Genomic DNA, 22,314 nt, shown 5'->3' with positions numbered 1-22,314 from the left:
GGCTGATTAACTGACAGTAAAATTGTATAGTAATATTTTTCCTGTAATAAAATTTAAGACTCTAGTTATCTGAGAGTTTAATTGTGAAAAATTGAATGTTAATTTTATTCTATTTTCAATTCTTTTTCATTTAGAATTATCTGCTGATATCAGCCTTGATATTTTAACATGTTCATTTTTGGAATTAAACCAAAGAGAACAAGTATTATCATGGCAGCTTTACAAATGAGGTAGATGAGTATCAGGGAATTTGGATACTATGACCAAGGTTACATAAAAATTAGAGTAGTTCATAGCATTTATATTGAACTATTACCACCATTCTAGATACTAATTATTTATTTACACTCTATTTTGCTTACAGTTTCCAAATTTATCTCTGTACCTACATAGTTGTTCCTTGAGGGAAAACTATGTTACATATACAAGTATGTTAAATATATAAATAGTGAATACACATGTAATATATACGTATGATTATATACATAGGTATAGATATAAAAACACTTCCAGTTGAAAACAGTAAATGTCAAAAGCTTGTATAAAACTGAATTCCTCATTTGCTCCCCCAGACCTGAGCCACCTACAGTCTTTCTCATCTCAGTTATTGGCAAATTCATTCTTTCACTTGCTGAGGCCAAATCTGAGTCAACCTTGGAGTCTCTATCTCACACTTTGTACCCTTTCTATCAGAAAATACTGGGGACTCTATATTCAAAATGTATCCATTAATCCCAACTCTGGTCTCCATTGTAGTCTATGAACAGCTATAGTGATCCTTTAAAAAAAATGTATATCAGATTAGGATACTCCTCTGCATACAACTCACCCTTACTCCATAATTCAGTCAGAGTAAGAGCCACTTCAAGGCCCTGATCTTTCCTTCCCTTCCATCTGATAGCATTTCCTACTACTCTCTTAAGGGTTCTGTGTTCCAGCCATAATGGCTTATCTTACATTTCCTGGGACCTGCCAAGCGTGTTCCCGTCTTCAGGCCTTTGCACTTACTGACTCTGCTTGTACCACTCTGCTCCCCGATATCCAGATGCTAATTCCCTCACCTTCTTCAAGTCTTTGCTTAAATACTATCATTTTAATCATCATATGTAACATTGCACCTACTCTCCCATACCATTTCCCTGGTCTTTTTAGCACTTATTTTGCAAAATACTATCAAGTGTATAGTTTAATATTTTACATTGTAACAGAGGAGACATAGTAAGCTTCTTAAGGGCAAGAATTCTGATCTGGTTCCTTGACATAGCCCAAGGATCTGGACTGCACTTGGCATAGTTAGGTTCTCTATTAGCACTGTATGAGTAAGTGAATTTTAAACGGTATTGCAATGTGGTAGTGCCTATTGGTTAATTCTGAAATAGTGAACGTTTTAACAAAACATGATAAAGAATTCTCTTGGAAGATATTTTCTGAATGAAAAAAAATTGAAACAAGTATAGATCATTCTTTTAATGTTAAATATACAAATTATACTCATCTGACAATTTATAAAATTAAATCTTTTATATTGCAATAATTAGACTCTGCCCATACTTCATATTTTCGTCTCCAAATACCAAACTGAAAAAACTCATACATCCTACTACCTTAGAAAGGTAAAAAAGACACCACTTGGTCCTTTGGATCATATAATCCTTGACCGTTTAGTTTCATGCAGTTTCAATAGTCATGTCTGCCAAACTGAAGACAGAAAATCAATTCTACCTCCTGCCGTTGCTGCTCAGGACTATATCACTGAGCCTTTGAAAGGACACCTTCTCAAAAACGGCATGGGGTAAACTGCTTTCTAATACAAATAAAACAACCTTGACTCTGAACATCACTTGGGGGTGAATCTAGTTCTCTGGGCTCTTTGCTTCATTTTGAAAGAATTTTTCAGAGTTATAGATATAATCTCTCTGTCTCTCTCTCTCTCTCACACACACACTCACACACACCTGAAATAGGATTTTTGCTTACACTGCCTATAACTTTGCATTTTAAATCCAAGTATGATTCTTAAAAATTTGGCACAAATCATCTCTCCTCTTGTTCTTCTTCATTTTGCAACCAGAAATAACTGGACTTAAAGCCCTTACATTTATTCATGACTGTAAAATATGATTTGCCCTCTGAAGTGTATATTTCTCATGATGGCCAGCAAAGCTGAAGTATTGACTCTGCAGTTGTTTGCTGTGGTTGTTTCCTCCTCAAACTCCATCATAATCACGCAGCTGTGTGTGTCTTTGACAGCAACACACATTGCTTTTCATTTGGGTCGTTTAAAAGAAATTTGCCACTATTTAGATGTTTGACTAATAGCTATATTTCTCAAATCTTCAAAAGCAATTCTGTCCAGCTGTCAGTTTTTAGTTTATTTTAAAAAGGAATATTTTTGCCACACACAATATCAACAGACCATGTGATAAAACTCAAGACCCATACTAAGAAAAATTCTACTTAAAATACAAATAGAAAATGAATACACTTAATTTAAAAATAAAAAGCAAATATCTTAAGTGAGAAGACACTATGATAACCTTAGAATTAATAAGATAATTTGATAAAGTATCTGGCTCCAAGATAAGTATTAAAATTTTTTTGTTCTTCACTATTTTAGCAAAAAATACTAACTATGACAAAGGAAAACATTCAATTAAAATAACAACCAAAAGTTAAAACACTCGGGCATTAATTTAACAAAGAAGATATAGGACCTATATGAAGAATGATATTAAGAGATGCAACACATTATCTGAACAAATGGAAAGGTAGATCATGTTCTTGGATGAAAAGCCTAAATATAAAATTTTCATTTTATCCTTTTAGTATACGAAGTTAGTAAAATTTCCATTTGAATTGCAATTGAGTTTCTTAGAATTGGGTTAAATGACCTTAGAGATCTTAACCCCCAAATAGCTTTAAGAAATTAAAACAACAGTGAGGGTCAGTTTGTCATGTGTCAACACACCTTATGAAGCCACTTTCATTGCTTGATAAGGGCCAAAGAATAGTAAAACATTGGGAAACTGAACACTTTCATCTTCCATCAGATAGAAAAATATATTCCAGTCTGTTTAATGAATTAGATGCCAAAAATTGAGCAAAAAAATCTTGCATAGAAAACTAGAATACTAAATTTATAATATAAGTACCTTACTTCAACACTACAAAATTATAAGCTACAAAGTGAACATGTGTAAGTGTTCTTTTAAAATTGTTTATGATGTATTTTCCACAGTTATGGTTAAACAAGTGTTTTAACATCTTTATTGGAGTATAATTGTTTTACAGTGGTGTGTTAGTTTCTGCTGTATAACAAAGTAAATCAGCTATATGTATACATATATCCCCATATCCCCTCCCTCTTGCTTCTTCCTCCCCCTCTCACTAACCCACCCCTCTAGGTGGTCACAAAGCACCGAGCTGATTTCCCTGTGCTACGCGGCTGCTTCCCACTAGCTATCTTACATTTGTTAGTGTATATATGTCCATGCCACTCTATCACTTCCTTCCAGCTTACCCTTCCCCATCCCCGTGTCCTCAAGTCATTCTCTACATCTTGTGTCTTTATTCCTGTCCTGACCCTAGGTTCTTCAGAAACTTTTTTTTTTTTAGATTCCATATACATGTGTTAGCTTATGGTATTTGTTTTTCTCTTTCTGACTTACTTCACTCTGTAATGACAGACTCTAGGTCCATCCACCTCACTACAAATAACTCAATTTCATTTCTTTTTATGGCTGAGGAAGATTCCATTGTAAATATGTGCCACATCTTCTTTATCCATTCATCTGTAGATGGACACTAGGTTGCTTCCATGTCCTGGCTATTGTAAATAGAGCTGCAATGAACATTTTGGTACATGACTCTTTTTGAATTATGGTTTCTCAGGATATATGCCCAGTAGTGGGATTGCTGGGTCATATGGTAGTTCTATTTTTAGTTTTTTAAAGAACCTCCATACTGTTCTCCATAGTGGCTGTATCAATTTACATTCCCACCAACAGTGGAAGAGGGTTCCTTTCTCTCCACACCCTACCCAGCATTTATTGTTTGTAGATGTTTTGATGATGGCCATTCTGACTCGTGTAAGGTGATACCTCATTGTAGTTTTGATTTGCATTTCTCTAATGATTAGTGATGTTGAGCATCCTTTCATGTTTTTCTTGACAATCTGTGTATTTTCTTTGGAGAAACGTCTATTTAGGTCTTCTGCCTATCTTTGAATTGGGTTTTTTTTTTTTTTTTTTTTTGATATTGAGCTGCATGAACTGCTTGTAAATTTTGGAGATAAATCCTTTGTCAGTTGCTTCATTTGCAAATATTTTCTCCCATTCTGAGGGTTGTCTTTTCATATTGTGTATGGTTTCCATTGTTGTGCAAAAGCTTTTAAGTTTCATTAGGTCCCATTTGTTTATTTTTGTCTTTATTTCCATTTCTCTAGGAGTTGGGTCCAAAAGGATCTTGCTGTGATTTATGTCATAGAGTGTTCTGCCTATGATTTCCTCTAAGAGTTTTATACTGTTTGGCTTTACATTTAGGTCTTTAATCCATTTGAGTTTAGTTTTGTGTATGGTGTTAGGGAGTCTTCTAATTTCATTCTTTTACATGTAGCTGTCCAGTTTTCCCAGCACCACTTATTGAAGAGGCTGTCTTTTCTCCATTGTATATTCTTGCCTCCTTTATCAAAGATAAGGTGACCATATACGCGTGGGTTTATCTCTAGGTTTTCTATCCTGTTCCATTGATCTATATTTCTGTTTTTGTGCCAGTACCATACTGTTTTGATTACTGTAGCTTTCTAGTATAGCCAGAAGAAAGGAAGCCTAATTCCTCCAGCTCTGCTTTTCTTTCTCAAAATTGCTTTGGCTCTTCAGGGTCTTTTGTGTTTCCATACAAATTGTGAAATTTTTTGTTCTAGTTCTGTGAAAAATGCCATTTGTATTTTGACAGGGAGTGCATTGAATCTGTAGATTGCTTTGGGTAGTATAGTCATTTTTATGATGCTGATTCTTCCAATCCAAAAACATGGTATATCTCTCCATATGTTTGTATCATCTTTTATTTCTTTCATCAGTGTCTTATGGTTTTCTGCATACAGGTCTTTTGTCTCCTTAGGTAGGTTTATTCCTAGAAATTTTATTCTTTTTGTTGCAATGGTAAATGGGAGTGTTTCCTTAATTTCTCTTTCAGATTTTTCATCATTAGTGTATAGGAATGCAAGAGATTTCTGTGCATTAATTTTGTATCCTGCTACTTTACCAAATTCACTGATTAGCTCTAGTAGTTTTCTGGTAGCATCTTTAGGATTCTCTATGTATAGCATCATGTCATCTGCAAACACTGACAGCTTTGCTTCTTCTTTTCCAGTTTGGATTCCTTTTATTTCTTATCATTCTCTGATTGTTGTGGCTAAAACTTCCAAAACAATGTTGAATAATAGTGGTGAGAGTGGACAACCTTGTCTTGTTCCTGATCTTAGAGGAGATGGTTTCAGTTTTTCACCATGAGAATGATGTTGGCTGTGGGTTTGTAATATATGGCCTTTATTATGTTGAGGTAAGTTCCCTCTATTCCTACTTTCTGGAAGGTTTTTGTAATAAATGGGTGCTGAATTTTGTTCAAAGCTTTTTCTGCACCTATTGAGATGATCATGTGGTTTTTATCCTTCAATTTGTTAATATGGTTTATCACATTGATTGTTTTGCATATATTGAAGATTCCTTGCATTCCTGGGATAAACCCCACTTCATCATGGTGTATGATCCTTTTAATGTGCTGTTGGATTCTGTTTGCTAGTATTTTGTTGAGGAATTCTGCACCTATGTTCATCAGTGATATTGGAACGTAGTTTTCTTTCTTTGTGACATCTCTGTCTGGTTTTGGTATCAGGGTAATGGTGGCCTCATAGAATGAATTTGGGATGTTCCTCTCTCTGCTATATTTTGGAAGAGTTTGAGAAGGATAGGTGTTAGCTCTTCTCTAAATTTTTTTTTTATTTTTTTTAAATATATTTATTTATTTATTTATTTTGGCTGTGTTGGGTCTTCGTTTCTGTGCAAAGGCTTTCTCCAGTTGCGGCGAGCGGGGGCCACTCTTCATCGCGGTGCGCGGACCTCTCACTGTCGCGGCCTCTCCCATTGCAGAGCACAGGCTCCAGACGCGCAGGCTCAGTAGTTGTGGCTCACAGGCCTAGCCGCTCCGCGGCAGGTGGGATCTTCCCAGACCGGGACACGAACCCGTGTCCCCTGCATTGGCAGGTGGACTCCCAACCACTGCGCCACCAGGGAAACCCTCTCTAAATGTTTGATTGAATTTGCTTGTGAAGCCATCTGGTCCTGGGCTTTGGTTTGTTGGAAGAATTTTAATCAGTTTCAAATTCAGTGTTTGTGACTGGTCTGTTTATATTTTCTATTTCTTCCTGGTTCAGTTTTGGAAGGTTATGCTTTTCTAAGAATTTGTCCATTTCTTCCAGGTTGTCCATTTTATTGGCATAGTTGCTTGTGATAATCTCTCATGATCCTTTGTATTTCTGCAGTGTCAGTTGTTACTTCTCCTTTTTCATTTCTAATTCTGTTGATTTGAGTCTTCTCCCTTTTTTTCTTGATGAGTCTGGCTAATGGTTTGTCAATTTTGTTTATCTTCTCAAAGAACCAGCTTTTAGTTTTATTGATCTTTGCTATTGTTTCTTTCATGTCTTTTTCATTTATTTCTGATCTGACCATTATGATTTCCTTCCTTCTGCTAACTTTGGGGATTTTTGTTCTTCTTTCTCTAATTGTTTTAGGTATAAAGTTAGGTTGTTTATTTGAGATGTTTCTTGTTTCTTTAGGTAGGTGTGTATTGTTATAAACCTCCCTCTTAGAACTGCTTTTGCTGCATCCAATAGGTTTTGGGTCATCGTATTTTCATTGTCATTTGTTTCTAGGTATTTTTTGATTTCCTCAGTGATCTTTTGGTTAGTAAGTAGTGCATTGTTTAGCCTCTATGTGTTTGTATTTTTTTACAGATTTTTTTCCTGTAACTGATATCCAGTCACATAGCATTGTGGTCTGAAAAGATACTTGATACAATTTCAATTTTCTTAAATTTACCAAGGCTTGATTTGTGACCCAAGATATGGTCTATCCTGGAGAATGTTGCATGAGCACTTGAGAAGAAAGTGTATTCTGTTGTTTTTGGATGGAATGTCCAATAAATATTAGTTATGTCCATCTTGTTTAATGTGTCATTTAAAGTTTGTGTTTCTTTTTTTTTTTTAAAATCAACTCCCTACCACTGTGGTTCTGTTGTCATTCCTGAGTTTGTGGCACATGGTTAGTACTTTTTTTTTTTTTTTTTTTTTTTAATTTTATAGCTACTTTATTTATTTATTTATTTTTGGCTGTGTTGGGTCTTCAGTTCGTGCGAGGGCTTTCTCTAGTTGCGGCAAGCGGGGGCCACTCTTCATCGCGGTGCGGGGACCGCTCTTCATCGTGGTGCGCGGGCCTTTCACTATCGCGGCCCCTCCCGTTGCGGGGCACAGGCTCCAGATGCGCAGGCTCAGTAGTTGTGGCTCACAGGCCCAGCTGCTCCGTGGCATGTGGGATCTTCCCAGACCAGGGCTCAAACCCGTGTCCCCTGCATTAGCAGGCAGATTCTCAACCACTGCGCCACCAGGGAAGCCCAAAGCTTGTGTTTCTTTATTTTCATTTTGGATGATCTGTCCATTGGTGAAAGTGGGGTGTTAAAGTTCCCTACTATGATTGTTACTGTCGATTTCCCCTTTTATGGCTGTTAGCAGTTGCCTTATGTATTGAGGTGCTCCTTTGTTGGGTGCATAAATATTTACAATTGTTATATCTTCTTCCTGGATTGATCCCTTGATCATTATGTAGTGTCCTGCTTTGTCCCTTGTAATATTCTTTATTTTAAAGTCTATTTTGTCTGATATGAGAATTGCTATTCCCGCTTTCTTTTGATTTCCATTTGTATGGAATATCGTTTTCCATCCCTTCACTTTCAGTCTGTATGTGTCCCTAGGTCTGAAGTGGGTCTCTTGTAGACTGCATATATACGGGTCTTTTTTTGTATCCATTCAGTCAGTCTATGTCTTTTAGTTGGAGCATTTAATCTACTTACATATAAGGGAATTATCGATATGTATGTTCCTTTTACCATTTTCTTAATTGTTGTGGGTTTGTTATTGTAGGTCTTTTCCTTCTGTTGTGTTTCCTGCCTAGAGAAGTTCCTTTAGCATTTGTTGTAAAGCTGGTTTGGTGGTGCTGAATTCTCTTAGCTTTTGCTTGTCTGTAAAGTTTTTAACTTCTCCATCAAATCTGAATGAGATCCTTGCTGGGTAGAGTAATCTTGGTTGTAGGTTTTTCCCTTTCATCACTTTAAATACGTCCTGCCACACCCTTCTGGCTTGCAGAGTTTCTGCTGAAAGATCAGCTGGTAACCTGATGGGGATTCCCTTGTATGTTGTTACTTTTCCTTTGCTGCTTTTGATATTTTTTCTTTGTATTTAATTTTTGATAATTTGATTAATATGTGTCTTGGCATGTTTCTCTTTGGATTTATCCTGTATGGGACTCTCAGTGCTCCCTGGACTTGATTGACTATTTCCTTTCCCATATTAGGAAATTTTCTAGTATAATCTCACTAATCATATCATTCTTCCCATAACTGAGACATGGAACCCAATATGCTTGAATGATCTTAGATGATGTGGCCTTCTTTTCCTTCATTATCCTCCTGATTTCATCTTCTATTCACTCTGTTTAAGCTTCACTGGGATACCTCTGGTAGTTTCTCACCTTATGGTCATTTACCAACTGTTTCCTTGTGTTACCTTTTTTCCAGTTATGAACATGGCTTGCTACTTCACCTCCTCTAAGGTTTATCTCAATGCCACTTTCTCAAGGAGGCCTACTGTAACAATCCAATATAGAACTGCACTCATCATACCTATCCCCCATATTTACTATTTACAAAATAAATTCCATATAGGTTTTAAAGGGAAAGGCAAGAATAGAAAATATGAACATCTACATATCTGTATGTCCTAGGAAAAGAGAACATGATTGTCATTAGACTTCAAACCTCAAGTTATAAAAGAAATAAAACTTCTAGCCTCATAAATATTAAAGATTTTCTGACATCAACCCCATAAGCTAAATTAAGAAACATTAAATTTGACTTTTACTCAGGAGATAGCTGAGGTATTAATAGCCACAATTTGCAAAGAAAATTTTCAAATTAAAAATAAAACAAAACCAGTCCAATAGAGAATGGACAAAAGTTATAGATAAGCAATTCATAGATTAGCACAAATGGCCAATTAAACCTATGAAACAACATGCAAAGGCAGTGTAGTCAGCAAATAACGACATCCTTTCAATTCTATCCTGTGGAAGTAAAGTCACTTTGTAAATATTTAACAAATGTATTCATGCACATTGTTATCCTTGGAGGATAAACCTAGAAGTAAATATTAATAAGGGAACATATGAATATATCTTGGTAGGCCCACACCATAGAATATTCTGCAGCCATTAAGAAATGTGAGTTTAATACTCAAGTTGACTTGATAGAGTTTTCATGAGTCTTTGTAGAGAAAAATAAGATGTAGAAACATATAATTTAAGTTTGGTAGATTAATGGCTAAAAACCTATGTGTGTGTGTGTATGCATACATTTGTGTATAAGTGTTGTATATATATAATGTATGTCATATGTAATACCAATTATATATATTTATATAAATATGGAGTTAATAAGGTAGTATGCATATTACATTAACATGGTTCATAGAGGTGTATCTGGAGGTGAGTTGCTAAGGTAAATGGATTGCTGATATGGCGAAACAGTAAGGAGAGAGGTGAAAATAGATATAGGGAAAAATGAATATACCTAAACACGGAATGTATGATTCATTTTTGAAAGCATGTGTGTATATTTGCATGACATTTAAAAAATTTTAAAGATGAGAAAGTTAGGCTTAGAAATATAAACATAAATATCAAAAATTAGTTGTTACCAGGTGATCTTTGAAGTCCTTCTTCAAAGGAATACTCTTGATCAATATATTTTAAGTGAAATGACCAGTAAATGAATGTATTGCAAAGATCAATAAGAAACATGGACTAACAGAAAATAAAAAGCATATCAAACACTACAAAACCAGCAGACAATGATAAAGACTCATCATGAGGACATAACAAAACTATTCACTCATGTATCATAAAATTATCATCAGTATTGTAATGAATAACAGTTGATACTTGTTAAACCTCACTCAGACATGTTTTTTATGTATATATACTTATTATTTTATATGATGTTCCTATAATATACAATTTCATTCCAAAGAATGAATTTAGTTATTTCAGTGAGATAAGTCTGATCTTATAATCTTAAATTCTGGATTCTATTTAAAAAACACTTAAAGCTTTGTTAAGAAGTATAACATGACCACATGCATCAAATGACCTCTGTATTCACTTACCCTTTGCCACGCTTAGGTTTTTTACTTTTTTGTTTTATGTCCCATGTAGGTATCTTATATCTCAAACTCAACATATTTATCACCTTTAAAAATACTCTCATGCATGGATTTCTAAAGCAAATTGAACTCTCATTTCAAAAGTCATTTATTATTTTGGAAAAGCATTTGTTTTAACGAACTCCAGTTCCAAAAAATCCATATATACTTAAGAGACAATCTCATTATTCTTAGAACTCAGAAAGATATAACTGCATTCTGAAGACATCAGTTCAATGTATTATTGCTTAATGAACCCTATACTGAAATAATTAGCAAGATGTAGTACTGGCATTTAATCAAAGTATGGCATCATGAGTCTTATTTAGGTTGTTAATTCATTGCAAAACACATACAACAGAAAGTTTCACGCTGAAATAAAATTTTTCATAATACTCATGAGCTCACCTGCCTCACTGTTGACTATTTTGCTAATTATTAATCAGCTAAAAAAGGCTCAGCACTATTAAGGGTCACATTTAAACTCTCACTGGCAAGTAATTGGAAGTTGAAGAGACTCTTACTCTTTCCTTCTCCATACAGCTCTTATTACAATTAACACCAGCTGAAAACTATTGTCATTGAAAAATGTTATCCACCTGCTGACAAAACTTGAATGACTACCCCATTGTGTGTTCCTTTGAGTGAACTCCACAACCAAACCTTCACTGCTCTACACAGCTACAATTCACTTTGCAATCTTATTTCCACTATTAGACCTCATGTACTTAGTATTCACTGTTCATACCCTATTCATTTCAACCTTTTAATCTTGCAGTGGAATTCCTTAATGGGATGATTACCCACTCCTGTAATTGACCCTACCTATCCTGCAGCTGCAGCTAGTGTGTAATTTCTTTCAGGAAGCTGTTTTTTTGCCTTTTGTCCATTGTTGCCTATGGATAACCCTCCTTTTTATTCTGATAGATATTTGTTTTCATCTCTCTTAAAGAGGGTTTCATATTCTGCTCTTTAATCCAACTATCAGCACAATTGCTTTAGTCCACCCCAACTAAACTGTAAGCTCCTGGAACAAAGTTATCCTGTTTTACCCAGATTTGTATTATATCTCACATAAGGCCTAGCTCAGTGCTGTGCATCTACTCGAAAGTCAATGATAAAGGTTTATCAGGACTACTAGAAAATTGTATTCTAGAATGTCAGCAAATATCTGGGCATGAAAAGATTAATGGACATTGAGTAGGGGTTCTGAGTTTCTTAGTATTATTAATTAAGGATTTTTTCCAGATCATTAAATTTTGTATAGCATTTTATTGTGGAGGAAAACACACTTATATCAACACCTATAAATTGGTAGACATTGTATTAGAAGTATAGTCTGCTTAATTTATACACAAGCTCCCATGTAAGTTATTTTCTGTGAGTTTAGTTCAAAAACTGTAACCAAATTTGAAGTTATTACTGTGACAAAGGTAAAATAATGATAATACAAGCTAGCCAAAATGGACCCAAGTTGTGTTTCTTCCTGACCAGGGTAACAGACGATACAGAATTTAAATTTAAAATCATCACCAAATTCTACACGTTTGAAATTTTAATAATCGGTATGAATATATCCATGACATGTTATATATAGTAGGAGCAGGGGAAAGATGTATTGAGTATCCTGGCAGACACTAGAATAGACCATTAAACCCTCATGAAAATTCTATGTGCTAGGTATGTTCACTCCTTTTGCAGATGTGGAAAAGGGAAATTATACTCAAGGTCACACAACTAACGCATGGCAGAGCCAGGATTAGGTCCCGAGTCAAAATCATGTCAAACCTCTTTGTACAGTTTTTAACACGCCTGGCCTACACCATGGCTGGCTTCTTAGCTTTCAGGCCTCAAGATGACCACTACCTGGTCAGAGGGACTCTCTGGACACGCTGATTAATAGAATCTTTAACTACCACTCCGCTTAATTTCTATGACCATGGTTTCTTCCACAATATTCATGACTTCTTACTGTTTGGGCTCTTATAACACAACACCACAAACTGAGTAGTTTATAAAGAACAGAAATGTATTACAGTTCTGGAGACTGGAAGTCTGAGATCAGGGTGCCAGCATGATCGGGCGAGAGCCCACTTCTGGTCGGTCACAGATTTCTCACAGAAGAGGCAAGGGAGCCCACTCAGGCCTCTCTTATAAGGGTGTTAATCTTATTGATGAGGGCAGAGCCCTCAAGACATACTCACCTCTCAAAGGGCCCATCTACTGATAGCATCACATTGGGTATTAGGATTTGAACATGTGAATTTGAGGGGGACACAAATATTCAGACCACAGCAATGACCATCAGTATCTTCCTTGTTTGTTTAGTTATCTGGTGTCTATATCTCCCAAAGAAACATAATATCCATGAGGACAAGGACTATTTTTTTGATCACTGCTACACCCGCAATGCCTAGACCAGTGGCTATCTTGACCAGCAACATTAATATCACCTGGAACTTGTTATAAATGCAAATTTGTGGGTGCCACCCCGGGTCTACTAAATCAGAACCTCTAGGGAAGAAATTAGTAATCAGTGTGTGCTGTCTCAAGCCCTCCAAGTTATTTTCATGCTTGCTGAAATTTAAGAACCACTGGTCTAGAATAAGGCTTAATAAACGTGATGGGTAAAAAAACATATGAATGAATTTAAGTAACGTAATAAGTAAAAATGTCAAACATATGTAACATAATAATATAAAAGAATATATTATGAAAATAACACAGTAAAATAGTATAAACTAAACACTATCATTTGTATATAATTAATTGAGATAAATGTTAATACTGTAGGGTTTTTTTTGTTTTGCCTATCTCCCTCTCTTTAGCCACTGGGAATTCTAAGAAAAAAAAAACTTTGTATCCTTACAGGTGATTAGTCCCAGCTTGAACAGACCAGATTAAATATGTAATTTCTGGCTCAATCGCTTGGTCTTAGTTTTCTTTCAGGAAGTATGAAGTTATGTGCTTCAGCACAGAGTGTGAAAAAACTAGCCAAGCCCTGTTCTCAGTCCTTCTCATAGGCTGGCATTTGAAAGGCTACCTTTCATAAGATTATTGAAGAACTGGTAAGGAATATATGCATGAGCATCCCTGAAACTTGAATTCTGATGAAGAATGAAATTAATTAAATGCCCAGATTCAACAAGATTTAAATGATTTATGTGGCTTCCTCCTGAAGCAGCAGATTCTCATTATAATAAAATTAGTTGAATTTCAAATTAATCAAGCAGGTCAATTACAAAACTATAGGACCAGCTGATCAGCTCCATCCTTGGGAAGTAGAATGAAGTTAGTTCTATAAATTATAAGGAAAATGATGAAATGCTTCAGTTCTGACACACAGAGCCCTTGGAGCTCAGTACTTCTCTTCACCAATGTCTTTACTGAATGATACAACATAGTATAATTATTTTTCTTTTTAATCAATGATGTAATGGCCTTATACATCACAAATATGGTACAGGATTCTATGTCTAAATTTAAGATAGGCTTTGAAAATAAAACAGTTTAAACAAGAATCAGTGTGCCAGAATTTGAACAGCTATTTGTCTATTTTTCAGTAACAGGCAGGCAGTGTCAATTGTAAGCAAAAAGACTCGTTATTTTGAGTCTAGAAATAATTATATATGATGGCAATGATTTAGCATTCATTTAAGATATCTTGGTGAAATATTTTTATCATCCTTTGCAAATGAATAACACAAAATCATCCAGGTTAGGTAATAAGATTAAGAAGGCAACAATATCTATGAGTTTGATTTTGTAAGGATTTTCTACCCCTGAGGTCTGCTCTCTTTGGGAATTTTCATGTTTTCCTGGAGTGTGAGTGCTGTACCTAGTCACACCAATAAGCACTCCTTCAATACGGCCACATTTCTAACAGTATGTCACCTCCACACCCCAGAGGCACACACTCCGTCTCAGTCAGAGTAACAAGGTCTGAAGAAATTTGAGAGAATCTTTTATTGTGAGTGGCATCATCACATTTTTTTTTTTAATCAGTATGAAATGGCCTGTTTATTTTCTTTTTTTTAATTAATTTTTATTGGAGTATAGTTACTTTAAAATGTTGTGTTACTTTCTGCTGTACAGTGAAGTGAATCAGCTATATGTATACATATATCTCCTCTTTTTTGGATTTCCTTCCCATTTAGGTCACCACAGAGCACTGAGTAGAGTTCCCTGTGCTGTACAGTAGGTTCTCATCAGTTATCTATTTTATACATAGTAGTGTGTATATGTCAATCTCAATCTTCCAATTCATCCCACCCCCTTTTTCTCTATTTCTAATGGGAAATATAGTTTTAAATGTTTGTATAAAAAGTATTTTTACTATTATGTAACAATATTTCTCACAAATCCCTTTTCTTCTTCACTGCACATAACATTTCTGCATATACACCCATTCAGTGACCAATTTTTACATTCCCAACACCTTCAGCCAAGAGGAGTTAACTACTGCAGACAGTAGGATTTCAGGCAATTTCAGGATAATATGAAGGTACTGATTTTGTTTCCGTCCAAAATGCTTTACTGCCAGTTTGGATACACTGACTAGTATATGATGCCAGGCCTTGATAGATTATTTGGAGTTGATATCTGTCACAGAATGTATTCATTTCTTTTTCATTAAATAAATTTAATTGAGTTACTTGCTATCAAATTGAATACTAATAAAAGTAGAATATTAATCATTTGCCATAGATTCAAATTTTGAAATGAGTTGTCAATAAAACTTACCTCTATCTTAAATACAACATATATATATATATATATATATATATATATATATATATATATATATAATTTATGTATATAAATTTCAAAGAGCTAATTTAGTCATGGTACTTTAAAAAAAATAACAGTAAGTACACCAGCTGTGAGGTAGTTGAGCAGGAGGTATTTAGTGGAAGATCACTCCATCTGTCTTGGCACCAACATGGAAAGGTTATACATGTTTCCTGCTTGTACTACACACACACACACACACACACACACACACATCATACATAAACAAACAACTTGAAGACACTCCAACAATCTCACCCAAAGGCAGACTAGATGCATTGTTTTAGATCATCTGTGGAAAGGGTCCTGCCTAAATCAGTTAAATAAATCTCTTCAAAACTTGACTAAAAGTGGGTTTACTTTCCCAGCAATAAGAAAGCTTTGAAAATGAAATCTCAAATAATAATATATTTTAAAACTTATTTTTTCCAACAATGATGTAACTTCTTAGAAATGACTTTAAGACATAAAAATAAATGAAGTTATTTCAAGACACGAAGAAATAAGGGCAACTGATATAACAGAATTGGCAAGTACATCACTGCATACAAAATATTTGTGGATCAACAAGACAACATTTTTGTAGCTTTTAGCAAACATTTATTTCACACTTACTTGTGTTAAGTGCTTATGCCTGGGATACACTGATGATCAAGATTCACAGGTTTCCTGGCTTTCTTAATCTTACGGTCTAGTAAGAAAGAGAGAACAACCAAAAAAAAAAGTTTCTAAATATAACTTTATGGGAAATAGGTGAGGTAAGTAAAAAGGAAAAAAAAAAACCTAAAACAAAAAAAAGCAAACATGTTCATACCAACTAAGAAATAAGTTTGACCTGATACCATATAATTTCCAGAAGAAAACATAGGGAGAATGCTCATTAACATCAGTCTTGGAAATGATATTTTGGCTTTGACACCAAAAACAAACAAAACAAAAGCAAAAAAAAAAAAAAAAAAGAAAAGAAAGTTGGGACTACATCAAACTAAAAAGCTTCTGCTCAGCAAAGGAAACCATCAACAAAATGTAAAGGCAAACTATTGAGTGGGAGAAAATATTTGCAATCATTCAGCTGACAAGGGGTTAATATCCAAAGTATATAAAGAACTCATACAACTCAATAGCAAAAAACTAAACAATTCAATTTAAAAAATGGGCAGAGTAACTGAATAGACATATTTTTTTTTTCTGAAGAAGACATACAGACGGCTGACAGGCACATGAAAATATGCTCAACATCACTAACCATCAGAGAAATGCAAATCAAAACCACAATGAGATATCATCTCACACCTGTCAGAATGGCTATCATCAAAAAGACAAGAAATAACAGTGTTGGTGAGGATGTGGAGAAAAGGGAATCCTTGTGCACTGTTGGTGGGAATATAACTTGACGGAGCCACTGTGGAAGACAGGATGGAAGTTGCTGAAATCATTAAAAATAGAACTACCATATGACCCAGCAACTTCACTTTTGACTATTTATCCAAGGAAAATGAAAACACTAATTTAAAAAGATATGTGGTCCCCCATGTTTATTGCAGCACTTTTTACAATAGCTAAGATATGGAACAACTTTAGTGTCTACCGATGGATGAATGAATAGTGTGGTACAGGCACGGCTTGTTTTATTACACTTTAAACTGTGCAATAAATTGTGCTTCACAGATAATGTATTTTTTACAAATTGAAGATTTGTAGCAACACTGCAGTGTCAGATGATGGTTAGCATTTTTTAGCAATGAAGTATTTTTTTAATTAAGATCTGAACATTGTTTTTTAGACACAATGCTATCGCACTGCTAATAGACTACAGTACATTGTAAACATAACTTTTATAAGCACTGGAAAACCAAAAAATTCATGTGATTTGCTTTATTGAGATATTCGCTTTACTGTGATATTTGCTTTGTTGCGATATTCACTTTATTGCAGTGGTTTGGAACTGAACCGGCAATAACTCAGAGGTATGCCTGCACACACACACACACACACACACACACACACACAGTGGAATATTATTTGGCCATAAAAAAAAAGAATGAAATTTTGCCATTTATAACAACATGGATGAAACTTGAGGGCGTTATTCTAAGTAAAATAAGCCAGGCATAGAAAGGAAAATACCCTATGATCTCACTTATATATGGACTCTAAAACAAAATAAAATAAAACAAAACACGGAGTTCATAGATACAGAGAATAGGTTGGTGATTGCCGGATGTGGGAAGGTGGGGAGTGGGAGAAATGAGTGAAGGGGGTCAAAAGATATAAATTTGCAGTTAAAAAATAAGTAAGTCATGGGGATGTAATGTACAGCATGGTGACTATAGTTAAAAATACTATATCGAATATTTGAAAGCTGCTGAGAGAGCAGATCTTAAAGTTCTAATCACACAAAAAAAATTGTAACTAAAATATCAGGTCATTTTTACAACAAAACTTTTGCCCTGATTTGACAGGAAATAAATTTTTTTCTGGAAAAAAAAGAAATAAATTTAGAGATTTCAGAATAAAACAATAGGGATAGTTTACATACATCTCAAAATTATTTGCTTTTTACTTTGTAAATGAAGTACCCAACTGTGTTTTAAAATGATTCTTTTGGACAAAGTAACTATATATACAACTTCTCACAAATTCATGTAATCATTAAAGTTAGAAACACCTGAGAAGATTATAAAATCATAATCTTCCAAAACCAGTTTCTGTTTGAGGAAAAATGCGTTCTGCTAAGAGCACATTAAATTATTAAAAAAAAGAAAGTTTATAAAATGTAAATTATCCTTCCTTATTTCTTTGAGTCCAACTACTTAGGTTTTCAGGGAAGAGCTGATGTAAATGAGAAAATCGTTTCCACAAATCCTAGCCCAAATGATTGTAGCTAGCTTTCTTTTATCCAATAATGCTGAGAAATTATCATGATAAAAAAGTTCAAGCATCTACTGTGGAATAGGAGTAATACTGAAAAGCTTCTGTGAATGAAGACTATTTCTTTTCAAAAAGTGTACAGAAGAGTGAAGAAAAAAATGAAGCAGTAATATGAGGGAAGGCACAGATCAGTTTCCCAGTTTCACTATAAAGGGTTTGACAAAAGAGCAAGTTACCTGTAAAATGCATTTTCTACATTTTACCTCTTTTCTAATCTATAAAATAATAAGGTAGCTGTAAATCATAGGGTGTTGTAAAGAAAGTGTAAAAAAAAATAGCATGTAAAGTATTTAGAACGATACATGATATAAAACAATGGTTATTTACTGAGCATAATGTAATTAAGCAACATCTATCTACTCCCTTGTTTTCATCCTCCCTAACAGAAATCTAGCTTTATTAGGATATCCACACTTTTCTACTCCCTGCCTTTGAACATTTTCTGCCAAGTGACCAGTTCCATCCCTAACCTCCTGAGAGATTTCTGATTGATCTGAAGCACTCATGGAGTTCTATTTTACCTGTCAGTGATTGGATTGGCTAGGAGTGAGGAATAAAATCTGTACAGTAACATGTTAGTGTAATTCTAGGAAAGGTTTACTCATTCTTTTTTTTTTTAAATAAATTTATATTTTTTAATTTATTTATTTTTGGCTGCACTGGGTCTTTGTTACTGCATGTGGGCTTTCTCTAGTTGCGGCAAGTGGGAGCTACCCTTCATTGCGGTGTGCGGGCTTCTCATTGCGGTGGCTTCTCTTGTTGCAGAGCACAGGCTCTAGGAGGGTGGGCTTCAGTTGTTGTGGCTCGCAGTCTCAGTAGTTGTGTCTCATGAGCTCTGGAGCACAGGCTCAGTAGTTGTGGTGCACAGGCTTAGCTGCTCCACAACATGTGGGATCTTCCTAGAGCAGGGATTGAACCCGTGTCCCCTGCATTGGAAGGAGGATTCTTAACCACTGCACCACCAGGGAAGTCCCGAGGAATGGTTTACTCATTATTAAAAAGGATACACTGGAAGTGATTGCCTCTGAGCAGTGCTGATTCAGTATGAAATGCCTAGATTGGGGGGAGGGGTAGTAATATTGTAAACACAGGGGGAGGCATCTTTGTATGGAACTTCTATTGAGGTTGCTAAAATGGACAAATGGAAGGAACTTGGGACTTTAATGACATAACTGTACCATATTTTATTTTAAGTTGTATAAAATAATACATTTCCTATTTGTGTAAGCCAGTCTGAAATGGAATGTACTTTTACCAACCTAAAACCACAAACATCTGGGGACTTCCCTGGTGGTCCAGTGGTTAAGACTTCGCACTTCCACTGCAGGGGGTGCGGGTTCCATCCCTGGTCAGGGAACTAAGATCCCATATGCCAGGTGGCACGGCCAAAAAAATTAAAAAATAAATTAAATAAAAAATAAAAAAAGATGTATATTGTGTGAAAACAGTTTTAAAAAACACAAACATCTGAAGTAGTACATTATATTAGCAAAAATATGTATTCAATACATATGAAAATTAGTATATATCCATATGTAATGAATACATTTTATAGTCTTCAAGTAAAGAGATCACACAAATATAATACTGGGATTTGCATTAGCCTGAATTCTTAAAACAGTAGTGTTATTGAGACTATTTTAAAATGTATACGTGTTTTAAGTAGGTTTAATTTTTAGTAATGGAGACTACTCTTTAAAAGTGCAAAAATCCCTTTTGGAAGTCATTCATTCTCACCTATAAACAACATAGTTCTTAGACATTTTTTTTCAAATTCAACAATGAATTCTTTTCACTGAGCATAATTTTCTTGAATAAGGAATGTTCAGAACTTCTGATAGGGAATATGACTGGATCTAAACTGTGAAATACATAATTTAATTCGTAGCTAGAAAACCAACCACTGTGTCTAATTGACCAGGGCATAAACTGCATTGAGGGTAATCTAAAGCCATGGAAGCAGCAAGCCTAATGAAACAAAGCAGTGGGGCAGAAACAGTTAAGTGTGCTTTTTTTGCTTTTTTTTTGCTTTTTTTTTTAATTGAAGTATAGTTGATTTATAATGTTGTGTTAGTTTCAGGTGTACAGCAAAGTGATTCAGTTATACATGTATATATATTCTTTTTCAGATTCTTTTGCCTTATAGGTTATTACACAATATTGAGTATAGTTCTCTGTGTTATATACAGTAGATCCTTCTTGGTTATGTATTTTATATATAGTAGTCTGTATATGTTCATCCCAAACTCCTAATTTATCCCCTCCCCTTTCCCCTTTGGTAACCATAAGTTTGTTTTCTATGTAGATGCTAGATAGATAGATAGATCAATAGATAGATAGACAGATTCTTTTTTACATTCTTTTCCTGTATAGGTTATTACAAAATATTGGGTATAGTTCTCTGTTTCTTTACAGTAGGTCCTTTAAATGTGCTTTACCTTTGTGTTGGGGTTCCATTTTATAGAATTCTCTAGGATGACTGCACACTGTTCCTTCTTTCTCATTGCATAAACTGACACTCAGCTTTCCTTTGTGACCCTCTCTTGGAGGCTACTCATTCTCCAACATTTTGCATTCTTCAGGATCTGATAATAGGATCAGTGTCTTCTTCACTTCTCAATGTCACTTCTAGATGATCCTCTACCCTTTCAGAAACCTCTGCTTTAAGACTTCCACTTCCAGCTAAGATAAAGCAGCCAGCAGCAAGCCAAAGATCTAGGCGTGTATGGGAACTATTGCAATTTGATAAAGAATATCTACAAAAATCTTACTGAATTTTATTCTTGTCCTCCCAGTACCACAAGACTTCTAACAATGTTGTTGGAAACAGAGAGAGATTGAGAGCATTGGGGGGAGGGGGACTAGACAACAATTAGAAAAACTGAATATGATAAAAAAAAAAAATAAGTGAATCTGATTATACGGGAGTGCCTCTGAGGCTGTCAGAATTTGGGAAGACAGAATCCTAAAGAAGAGGAAGCCATGAAGAGGTGAGTAAAAATCTGTAGCCACGTATTTTGTCCTCGCATTCACCAATTCTGGGCATGAGGCAAGAGTCCGAGGATCTGGGCAATGAGCCCAGGAAGAGGGATTATACTAAGAGGCAGAGAAAACAGCAGAGCTTTGGCAGTGTCACAGGGCTAAGGAGACAAAAATGAGAGACTTGAAGTGTCCAGATTGAGGTGGAAAGGAGAAGAGAACACCTAAGCCCAATGCTCATCTGGTTTTCCGTAACAAGATTTGTACTGAATTCTGAAACTGTCCGATACACAAAGCTAAGAAGCCAAACAGAAAACCTTAAGAGAGCAAAACAAAAATGTTGGAAGTCTTGTGGTCCTGAGAGACAAGAATAGAGTTCAGGAGGTTTTTTGTAGATATTCTTTATCAAATTGTGAATGTTTCCCTACACTCCTGGATTTCTGAGAATTGTTATAGCAAACGGATTGTGAATTTTATCAAATGCTTTTTCTACATGGACTGATATAACCATATGATTTTTCTTCCTTTGCCTGTTAACATGGTAGATTACATTGATTTTTGAGTATTGAACCAGTCTTTCATCCCTGGAATAAACCCTATTTGGTCATGGTATATCGTTCTTTTCTTATAATACTATATAAAATATAATAATACATTACTGAATTCAATTTGTTAATATTTTGTTGAGGGTATTTACATATGGATTATTCAGGAAAAATGGTCTTTAGTTTTCTTTTTTGTACTGCTGTTGTCTGGTTTTGATATCAGGGTAATACTGGCCTCATAAAAATAAGTTGGAAATTGTTCCCTTCTCTTGGATTTTCTGGAAGAGATTGTGGAGAATTGATGTTAATTCTTTAAATTTTCATACAATTACCCACTGAAACTATCTCAACCTGGAGAGTTATTTTTAAGGAGTTTTTAATTATGACTGTAATTTCTTTAATAGTTCTAGTGCTCTTCAAAGTATTTTTTTAATGTTGCTTACATCATTGATAGCTTGTGCTTCTAGAGGAATTGGTCTATTTCATCTAAATTGACAAATTCTGTGTATAGAGTTGTTTTCAGTATTCCCTCATTAATCTTTT

This window comes from Balaenoptera ricei, chromosome 2 (assembly GCF_028023285.1).
Source record: "Balaenoptera ricei isolate mBalRic1 chromosome 2, mBalRic1.hap2, whole genome shotgun sequence".
Taxonomy (NCBI): Eukaryota; Metazoa; Chordata; class Mammalia; order Artiodactyla; family Balaenopteridae; genus Balaenoptera; species Balaenoptera ricei.
Note: the sequence above shows the minus strand (reverse complement) of the source record.